General features: G+C 36.5%; 1 long non-coding RNA gene across 1 annotated transcript; it reads right to left on the reverse strand.

Annotated features, from left to right (window-relative positions):
- Positions 1–651: 651 nt before the first annotated feature.
- On the reverse strand, positions 652–6,672 carry LOC104497306. Its single transcript, XR_727823.1, has 3 exons — positions 6,596–6,672; positions 3,952–4,022; positions 652–1,202 (listed from the first exon to the last, which is right to left on the reverse strand). It is a non-coding gene; the product is annotated as an uncharacterized LOC104497306 (long non-coding RNA).
- Between the last annotated feature and the right edge of the window lie 3,980 nt (positions 6,673–10,652).

Raw genomic sequence — 10,652 nt, forward strand, 5'->3', positions numbered from 1 at the left:
AAGGAAATACAACATCATAAAAAAGGTCATGGAATTTATAATAACCCTTTTGTTAAACAATGAAAAGACCTATAAGTACTTTTTGCTCATTTTTATATAAAAATGGGAGTCATAGCACTGGCTGTACCCATAGCTACAGGAAAAGAACTTCTTCCTTAATCCAAGCATAGATATTTACAGTTACATTGGGTGAATCCCTAACACATGATATGGGTAATTATTATTGATTAAGCACAAAGTACCTAGGTACAATAAAATATGTAGCTCCTGCCTAAGACTATAGCTAATCAATCAGCATGCATGATCAAATTCACTCATAATGCCAGTTCAGTTTAGTTCAATTCAACCAAGGTACATTGACACACGTGTAAGTGTATATTTATTAACATTTCAGTGTTCAACTCAGCAGGACAATTATACTAGTAAATCAGTTTGCAGTACCTACACAAATATTGGTGGTATAAACATTTTTAATAGATCTATAAATTTCAGAAAGGTTATGGGTGAAAATACAGAGCAAGTCAGAGATATGCTATTCTGAAAAAAACCAAAAAACTATAATTTCCTACCTAATAGCAGTATGGAAGGACTCCAGGTTCACACAGTGAATTACCCAAGAGTAATTAAATCCTTAATGGATATAGTGCATATATTTTCTAAAAAGAACTGAAGTCAATTGACCTACGTCAAACCTCTTGATTCGCCTTTTTATCATTATTAGTTTGTCAACATCAGTAAAGACTAACTATTGAAAAATTCAATCATTTCAATGTACTTACAGCTGAATTTTCTCATCATGTGACCAACTATCCACAAAGCCTCAGTGCCATTAAGAAGTTTTGAGGAATATATTATTTGGTACTGCCAAAAAAACATAATTAAAAGAATGCATGTAAATGATATTAATTTTCTAATTAGAAATGTTTTATGATTATTTCATGTCTAAAGTACATTTGGGGGAAAAGCAGGACTTACATTATCCCAAAAGGCAGGTTCCAGCACAATCAATGATACACTGACAGAATTCACAGTAAGGAGTCACAGAAGAGTCCTGATCGTGCAACTGAACTTTCACAAAAAGTACCCTGCGCTATTGCAGAATCTCCTTAATTTCAATAGGGCCCTACCCACACATAATCAATTACAGAGTCCGCCTATGTGGGAGTAACAACAGTGAGACCAGGACCTGTTCCTCCACACACCTGCAAAATATCAGGATAAAAAAAAAAAATTAGTAACATGCAGCAAAACCTACTGATAGCCTGTTTTATTACAGCATTTAGCACATAATAAAGGAGTTCCATACATCTCTAAGTTACATATTATTTATAGGAATTCTTAGCTCCTTCTTTAAAGAATGTTGGCTTAAAATTGCTTATGGATTTTACACGTAGTGACAGCACATTATGGGAGTTTTTACTGGTATGTATTTGAAATACAGTTTTTTAACTATTATTTTCTACAAATTAATTATCCTAGTTTCTTCAGTGTATAATGCAAGTTGCTTTTTAGTGTTTAAGCCTTTTTAAAATCTGTCCCACAACATCTCTTCTGGGGACACTACACAGGCCTGTGAATTTACTGAGGTGTTCAGAATCGTGAAAGTGTTTGATCACATACAGTACCATCCAAGACCAAGGTCTTAAAAATACATGATAAAAAGTACTTGAGTAGTAGTCATTTTTAGACTAAACGGGGTCGGCTTTTTTAAGCAAAAAAATCCTTATAAAAATCGACTATAATTAATTATTTGCTAAGTTTAAGCTCTTAGTGAACACCATTTAAAACACAACATAATCTTAAATGAGAATATACCACCACTTTGCTGTTCACACAAAACTTAACATTCATGATTTGACCTTACTGTTCTTATTAAAAACACATCTATGTTGATCTTTACAAGGAAAATATTATAAGTTACGATGTTTTTATATATTATAAACCATGTAAAAACAGGTTAGCCATAGATTCCATGAAATAATATTTAACTGGTTACACTATCTATGCAAGAGTGCTGGTGATAAAGCTTATAAGAACAACCACATGATCCTAGAAACATGCAGAGGACATTTCTTCATTCCTTTAATACAGATAGCATTAGGGAAACAACAGTATTTTTCTAAAAAAAAAAAAAAAAAGAGCTGGGACCAAATGGAAGGATTTTGAGAATCTAACAGCAGAACCAGAAGTTCCATAAAAATGGAATGTAGTCTTTTTTTTTTTCCCCTTAATGACCAGTTGTTCTTTTACTGGCTTTGATTTCATAAAAAAACAGACACGAAAATAAGCAGAAAATGGAAAAGAGTATCTCAGTTTTTCATTCCTTGCTGCCACGTTGATGGTTTTCAACTGGGCAAGAGGACAAACAAAAAATTTAAACTACATATTTCAGTCTTTATGACAAATTTCAATGCCGTTGCCTTACAATATTTAATTGTTAGTGTTTCTTCTCCTGTTGTTGCTTTTAAATTTTATGTTTCATATGCATAAATCTTAGGCTTCCGGTATTCCGAGACATTCAACTGTTCCGAAAGAACAGTGCTAGGTTCTGTTTCAAAGTGTTATATGTTGACTCCAGTCTAACATTATGCAGAAAATTTTAAAATGTCAGTCATCTGCCTAGTTAGTGCTGCCTACCTGAGCCTGCAAAGCAAGTGAACCAGTACCTCTGGCAAGTGTGATATGCTCATTTCTCACTGACTGAGAATAACGTTCATACCTTTTAGGAAAATTGTGGTGTCCATAATCCTGCAGCTACAGATTTGTCACTTCCCAAGTTGCAATGCAACGTGGTAACTTGATGCAGACAGATCCTAATATTGTTTTCTGTCCCTGTGCATGGCTCCACATCTTTCTTCACAAAGGAAGTTAATTGAAATACAATGCGTGTTTCCTGCACTGCTCCAAGAGTGTAGATTGTAGGATGGGGCAGGGGCACATAACCACAGTCTAAACTAGAGCGAGTTCAAGGGAGAGCTGAAAACACAGTTTTATAATTTTGACAGCCTAAGGAATAGCTCAGAGCTGACATCCAAATAGTCAAAGAAATGAAATACTGAAACTGTCTCAACAGCTCCCTTCTCTGATGTGGACAGGAAAAACATGCATCTAATCCAAGTATAGAAACTACCATAAAATGGAATGATTCACAAGTGGTTTGGGAGTCTAGAAGGCTCTGGCAAAACCAAGGGGTTTTTTATGACTAGCAGAAGTAATGAAGTCTAGTCACCTATCAGCGTGCTTGTACGTGCCACCAACACACTTGCACAGTAATCCCAGGCTGACACTACTCTGGCTGGCTTCCCATTCTCTTCTAAACAGATTTCCCTAAATTCCTGCAGAAAACACCAGTTTCTGACTTCTAGGAGAACAAGAGGCAGCTCACGCTGTGGCTAGGCCAGAGCTACACATGCATTGACTGGCAGACTGACCAAGCACACTGACTGACAAGTCAACAGGTTGAACAGAACAAAATTACTGAGTCCATGCTGCAGTTTCTTCTACCCCAGGGGCACTAATTTGAGTCTTTTCTCTACTCCCAGCTGCTAAGTTTCATTCGAATTGTAGAAACTTGAGTTTGTGACCTCTACCTCTATATCAAATGCAGCTGAAAGTAAGCGGTGATTCAAAAGTTGCTAGCAGACAACACAGTCCTATATATCTTGTTTTGTTCAAAGACTGGGCATGAAAACGCTGTAGCATAATCACTGTGAAAATAACTAATGAATTTTATGTCACTTATTGTTTTCATTCAGGAGTTACACTACAAGCATAGGGAAAACAGAACACAGATTTTTATATGGTGATGGCATAAATGAATCCAGGGAATGCAGAGACTGTCTCAACACAGCTAGCTTTGTTCTGCCACTGTGAACAGGACCCTAAATATCTTGCCTCATAGAGGTGAAAACTTAAAAGAAATAAAATTTTATATATATTTTTTGAACTTACCAAGACTGTAGTTGACTGCCCTTCATGGAGTTCCCTGCTTCTCTTCCAATTCCATGCTGTCTCTCCTAAGGCTTAAGAGAAGTTCAGTGATACATATCTCAATACAAGAAAATGACATCAAGTCTCATCAATCTATTCAGTATGCCTGGATTATTCTTTTGTGAGGTTTGGGGGATTTTAGTTTATTTTTTAGAATAAGCACAGTGATTTTTAAAGAATCACTTAAAAATTTCTATCCTGCTGCCTGGATCCACATCCTGATATGCCAATCTAGGGAATAATTTTCAATAATATGCAAGTTCCAATTCCCTTTTTTATAAATGGCATCCACAGTGCTCTGCTTGCCCTTTCTATTGATCTAGCACTAATTTTTTTACTTGTGAGTTTCTCACCAAAAAAGGCGTAGTTGAAATCAGAAGCTTTTATTTATTGCTGGATACCAGGAACTGATGAAAGAAGGGAAGAAACTGGAAAAGTGTAATGGCCACTCCAAAACTCCAGTAAAAAGAAGAGAGACAGAGAACAGTCAGTGTCAAAAAGTTAATAGAAAACTGGACACTAAAGGAAAGGTTAGCAGGAAACAATGCATAAGAGAAGAGTCAGGGAAGTGAAAACGATTTAAGCAAAGAGGGGATGGAATAAAAGAAACAAAATTATCTTAGCAGAGCACTGAGAATGGGTTTTTCAAAACTGCTTGACATTGGCCTATCTCTTCTTCTACTAAGTAAAAGAATTACATCAATCTCAAAAATTTTACGAAAACCTTTAAGCCACTTGAACAATTTAGTTTTCAGCATATGGAATATCTAAACTCTGTTCAGCTAAACAACTAAAGAGTGCTTAAACTTGAAAATAAATCATCTTGTAATCATTCACTACGTAGTATCAAGCGAGCACTCAAATCTAAGCCCCAACTCCTTACCCTGCTAACACGCAGACTCAAACTTCGGCACTAGTCTGCATCCAGCCTACTGGTTATCAGGCAGGCAATGTCAAGTACAAGGTGTAAGGGACTAATGTGGATTCAAACTCTCAAAAGCCATACTCATGCAAGTATTGTGACTTAAGTACAAGATTAATTGTTTGATGAAGCAGAATGTAAACAGTTAAGTGCTTAAAGTTAATTCAAGAAACAGGTCTCAAAAAGAAAACTAACAAAAAAGTGGCTGAGAAAGAAAAAAGAAACAGGTTGTTGAATCTGTATTAAAAATAAGTGATCTCTGGGTTGAGATACACTCAATGCACTGCTTGAAAACTACCGCTTCTTTCTGGTTTAAATATTAAATATTATTTTTAATACATGAAATAGTAAATAACCCAGGCAAAGATTAAAATAGTTCAGCAGTTGATAACAGTACTAAAGTAAATCTTAACACAGGGTGTAGTTCAGTATAAAGGGCTCACCACCTCTCCTACTTATTTAAACACACCTGCACTTCCAGACACAATTTGGTAAACAGCTGGGAGAGAGTTAATATCTTGTATTCCAATCTCTATGGTAACAACCATAGAGACAGGAGATGTAGAAATCATAAGCCATTAGTAGGGTTCTCTCCCTTTTACTCCTTACTCTACAATACAGTTACTAAAGGAAAACAGAAATTGAACCACTTTTTAAGACACCATAAAAAAGGTCTGGGACATCTCTCAGCATTCTGTGAACTTTTGATCGTTGTGACCTGTCTCCTCAAATACAGATCATTTTGTGCACCATTATTTTAAGCATTCAACTATCCAAATGACCAGGAAACCAATATCAACACTCAACAACTATATCCTTACACACACAACCCTCCGCTACCAATATTGCATCCTTTTTCTGTAAATGTAAAAAAAGGAAACTCCCTGTTTTTAAGATGTGTGCTTAATAAATCCATACCTATAAGAATCATTACTTAATGCTAGAGCATTAGGGGCACTAGAGTAAGACTGAAGACCTGATTAAGGCAGTGAGTTAGACTTAGTTCCTCTATAGATTCAGTCACCATTTCATGAAATTGTTAAATTAAATAATGATTTGTTATTCTCAAGAGAATTATAAGCATTACTAAAAATTTTATAAATGTTTTGAAGCTGAGATTTCAAAATTTCCCAGAAACTGGGAAACTAGAGAAGCAAATGAACAAAATTACACCAAACTGTCTAAAAAGAAAGAAATTTAACAGCATAAAAGCAAACAAATTAGTACTAGCAAAAGCATTTCTAGATCACTCTATTCATTTCAGTGGCATTTCATTTAAATGCAAGCATACATATCTCAAAGTTTAAGCCTCAGTCTTTCTAACAATTCAACATATCTGAATTTCACTCCCCTAAGTAGTGCTACTGAAAAAACCGCTCCCATGAACAGTTACACACATGCAGAGGATTAAGGCTAAAGCAAGTAATAAAGAAATTCACTAATGAATTCAGAGTATTGCTAACAATTATTTTTGAAAAGTCAAGGATGGTTAAGAAGATAGCAAAGCTTGAAAAATTAAGAGATGAAATACTGGGGAAGCGATTAGGTTATGGTCCCAGCAATTACCCTACAAAAACCTAATTTCAATACCTATTAAATAACAGAATCAATACTAGGAAGAAAAAAATAACAGAGCATCCTCTCTACAAATTAGTAGTCACAACAGTCATTCTATTTTCTCACCATTTGATGAGTCCTCTTCAGTTCAAGGCTGAAGTTGATGGGTTCTTTGAAGAAGATCACTTGGCAAATGCTCTGCTGTAATTATACCATGAATAAAGAATTGGCTTCAGTTTTCACAGATACCAAGCCAGCACCTTTCACATTAAATCCACAAAAATATTAAAACATTTAAAAGTTACAGTTAGGCCATTTTAGCAAACTTTACCATGGAATCTAAGTTTAGTAACAAATCTTTCTTAAATCCTTAGGGATATGTTCATTATTATAAGTCAAGCCTCCAGCTATGTTAGAGTCAATATTATAAGATCTGAATGAAATACAGTAATTCCAGCCTTTCAACTACACCATTATTCTTTATGCTATGTAGAGCTTTTTAGAGGCTGGAAAAAAATTTAAATTGAAAGTTGGCTATTGAAAAATCAGGAGGTAGGGGGTTTCTCAGGGTTTTTTTCATCTGGAAGTTTATAGGAAATCTAATAAATTAGATGCAAGTCCTAAGCCAGCACATACTTCTTGTAGTCCTTAGTGCCTACAAAAGCATCCCCAGATCACCTAATACAGAGCATCCCTAGGTTATCTACGCTGGCAAACTTGGAACTCTGTTTTCATTGTACTATAGTAAATGCTGTCCACTTCAGTCCTTTCTAGATTACAACCCCTGTCATTGCTAGCAGACTGAAATTGCAAAAGAAATTAATTCCAAATCCTATATTTGTCAGGGTAAATCAGAGACTGAACAGCAACAGACAGAAGTAGAAAATTAATACATGAAAGCGGACGTTCCACTACAGTTACTAGGGTATTAAACTGAAACTTTAAACTTCAGCCGATATCAAATTTACAGAAGAGTTCTGAAAGGAGGCTTAAATGAATCTGTAACAGGGACCTAGAACAAGCACCAGGAGCAAGGCAGAGCTCAAATTAGAAAAAAAACAAACAAAAAAATTTGGAATTCCCACTGGATGTACGTCCATACAAACACAAAATACCAAAATAATATGTGGATGTGCAATTATTGAAAAGATTATTGTAATTACTACATATGGGTGCATTTTTGGTGTGCTCCAACTGGTCTAACTTACCTAGGAACTGGGCCAGATGAAGGTAATGGAAGAGCATGCAAGTACCCAGGCAAGCCAAAGAACCTAACTACAAAGTTACAAGGTAATGACACAGTGCCAGTGTTCATTGCAACAAATTCCTCTAATCCTCATAGTTGTAAAATAAATCTTAGAAACACATAGCAAGGTAATTTGTAAAGTAATGTGTGCCTGAGTGTAAAAAACAAAACAAAACACAAAAAAACCTAGCCTCCGGCTTTCTAATCATCTCTGACTACCTATGAGGAGCTTTTGTGCCCTGTTAGCAGATAAGCACCTCACTTTCGTTTTGCTACCTCTCAACCGGACCTAGGCAGTTCAGTATATCCAAGCACGAAGTCTGCTGCATATAGGAGACTCCAAGCACAGGAAGCTGGGGGGATGTCAGGATGTCATCTCAGCAATGTCAGTTATTTTAAGTCACCCTCTTCCACTCTATACTGATTTTCTCTAGAATTTTAAATTGAAAATTCAGGGTCTCAAGATACAACAGGCCTAAATCCAGGATTTCTAAAGAAAAGCCCACTAGGACTCTAGACTGGATCCATTTGTCTGCAGTTTCCCTCCTCTGATGTAAGAGAACTTGTGCAACAATGGTGGAAAAGCTGTCATTTCTAGAGAACAGAACTTTCACGAGGCTAGTGCAAGTCTATGGAATGAATGTGCCTAGGAGCTAAGGGCCATCAGAAACCTAATTGTATTTTGCTTGAAGAACAAAACACATTACTTTGACCTTGCCTGACTAACAAATATATAACATGTATGTGGAAGGAAAGACAGATAAAATAAACTGAAAAAATTCAACTGCACATGTTCCCTCCCCTTGCAAAAAGAGAACAGATAACATGACAAATGCTGGTTGTGTCAGTCACTTATGAGGAGATTCTGTGACAATATAATGACACTCCATGAGAAGAATCTGTAACAGAGGATAGGCACTACTAGAAGGTGTTCAAGTGGTGCTGTCATGAGAACTGTATGAGGAAAGGAGATCATTATAGAAAACGCAGCTTAACCTCCTGTTTGCTACCAAAGCAGATAAGACTTCCACCATCTGATGAGCCCAAGTTGTTTGAAATGGAAATTTGATCTAAAGAGTTGACATCACTTTCAGTGAGGCTCAAAATCCCTTTCTCTCTTCTGTCCTCAGCTGTGTTTCTGCTGTGACTTTTTGGCTTCACTAGTCACTGAGGAAACAAACTGGTGATCCTCTCCCAGATGCTACAGCCAGAGAATGCACTAACCATCTAGTATTACAGGGGCTTTTAGACTATAGCAATGGCCTTTCTCACTTGTTCTGATACTCAGTTAAATTTCTACTCATTCTGATCCTTAGATTATTTTAACTGTGCATTATGTAAATTAAGAGATATAAAGATGTCAATCAAGGCTATTACACTAGGTTTATGTTTCGTGCAGTCCTAAGTAATACTGAGAATAACAGTTGTGTAATACCACTATTACCTTCTTAAGTCTGAAATACAAAAGCATAATAATGAAGAGAATTACCCAGTGTGCTTACACAGAATAACACACATTTCAGTCTGTACAGGATCAGGGCCTATGTACATTAAGTATGGAATCGGAGAGCAAGTATTAGATATTAGGGGATGTAAAAACTTGACTTTCATTAAAAATCTTAGTGAAACTTTAGGAATGACATCTGAAAGGACAACAGTGTGATTCATGTAAGAGAATACCATATTCTGTTAAAAAGAAAGACATACTATCTTCTATATCTTATTCTTGCATTACAGTTGGGAAAATGGGTGAAAAATAATAACTAGAATTATTTTAGGGCAAAACTATATATAATCTAAGTACAGAGAAGTGGTATCAGCAACATTATAATTTTCTATTTTTCTAACTGTTTTCATTGCTATTTCTACTCCAAAATCCTCTTTTTGCAGGCACATAACCTTCAGAAAAAAAAAATAGAAGACATCTACTATCATTCTTTTCAGGTGAAAGGCACACTTTTTGAAAATTTCACTCATGGTAATTTTAATTTAAAAAAAAAGGAAAAATGTCAATACACTTCTAATTATTTATATTTCCTCCTTTTCAACAGAAAGGTTTTGTGAACTGAAGTTTTTACATCTGGCTAATTTTCACTGAGAACTCACTCGGTTTAAAAAATTAGGAATCAGTTTCTTTAGCAATACCAAACTTCAAATCTGAGGAAAATAAAACAAGATAACCACATAATATTAGCTCTATGATTACTTACATGTCTCCTTGCACTACTTTTTCACTAAGGAGCTCCAGAATTACATGTTTTCTGAGTAGCAGTAGTTGTCGTAGCCATGATGGTCTAGGCTTTTTGAGCCCAAAAGCTTGCTGTTTTCAACTGTGTCAGTTGGTTAAAAAAAAAAAAAAAAAAAAAGAGAGAGAGAGAGAGAAATTACCTCTCCCTTCAAAACTTGTTCTGCTTATATTTTTGTCAGTGCAGCTCTAGAAGGGAGCAGTGGAATCACGAGAAGCGTTAGGCCCTGAGCCTGCTACTGTTCGTCAGCAAGTAGCCTAAGAGGACTTGCTCACAGACGTGAAGGGAAGATTTTGAAAGTCAGTGGGCACAGAGCTCCCAAACTTTCATTATGTACTTCTGAAAATCTTCCCCAAAGTCATGGGAACAACAGCTTGCAGCTCCGAGGCCTCTGCTTTCCACTGCTTTCCTTTCCCTTTTTAAAAGCATTATCACATAAAGAAACGCACGTCAGTTAGAAATCCTGGGGAGCCGCTGGCAGGGATGCGTTAGGTCTCTCTACAAAGGCAGGGGTCCTCTCCGCCCGAGGAGAGCTCACAGGGAAGAGCCCTTCAGCAGTCAAAAGTCAAGTGCAGACTAGTGGTTCGGGCGGCGCGGTAGCCTGCCTTCCCTCCGCGGCTGTCGGCCGCTCGCAACCTCCATCTCGGTTTCCCCATCTCTGAAATGGGGATGGGAGCACTAACCCAACGAT

This window comes from Buceros rhinoceros, unplaced genomic scaffold, assembly GCF_000710305.1.
Source record: "Buceros rhinoceros silvestris isolate BGI_N320 unplaced genomic scaffold, ASM71030v1 scaffold5137, whole genome shotgun sequence".
NCBI lineage: Eukaryota > Metazoa > Chordata > Aves > Bucerotiformes > Bucerotidae > Buceros > Buceros rhinoceros.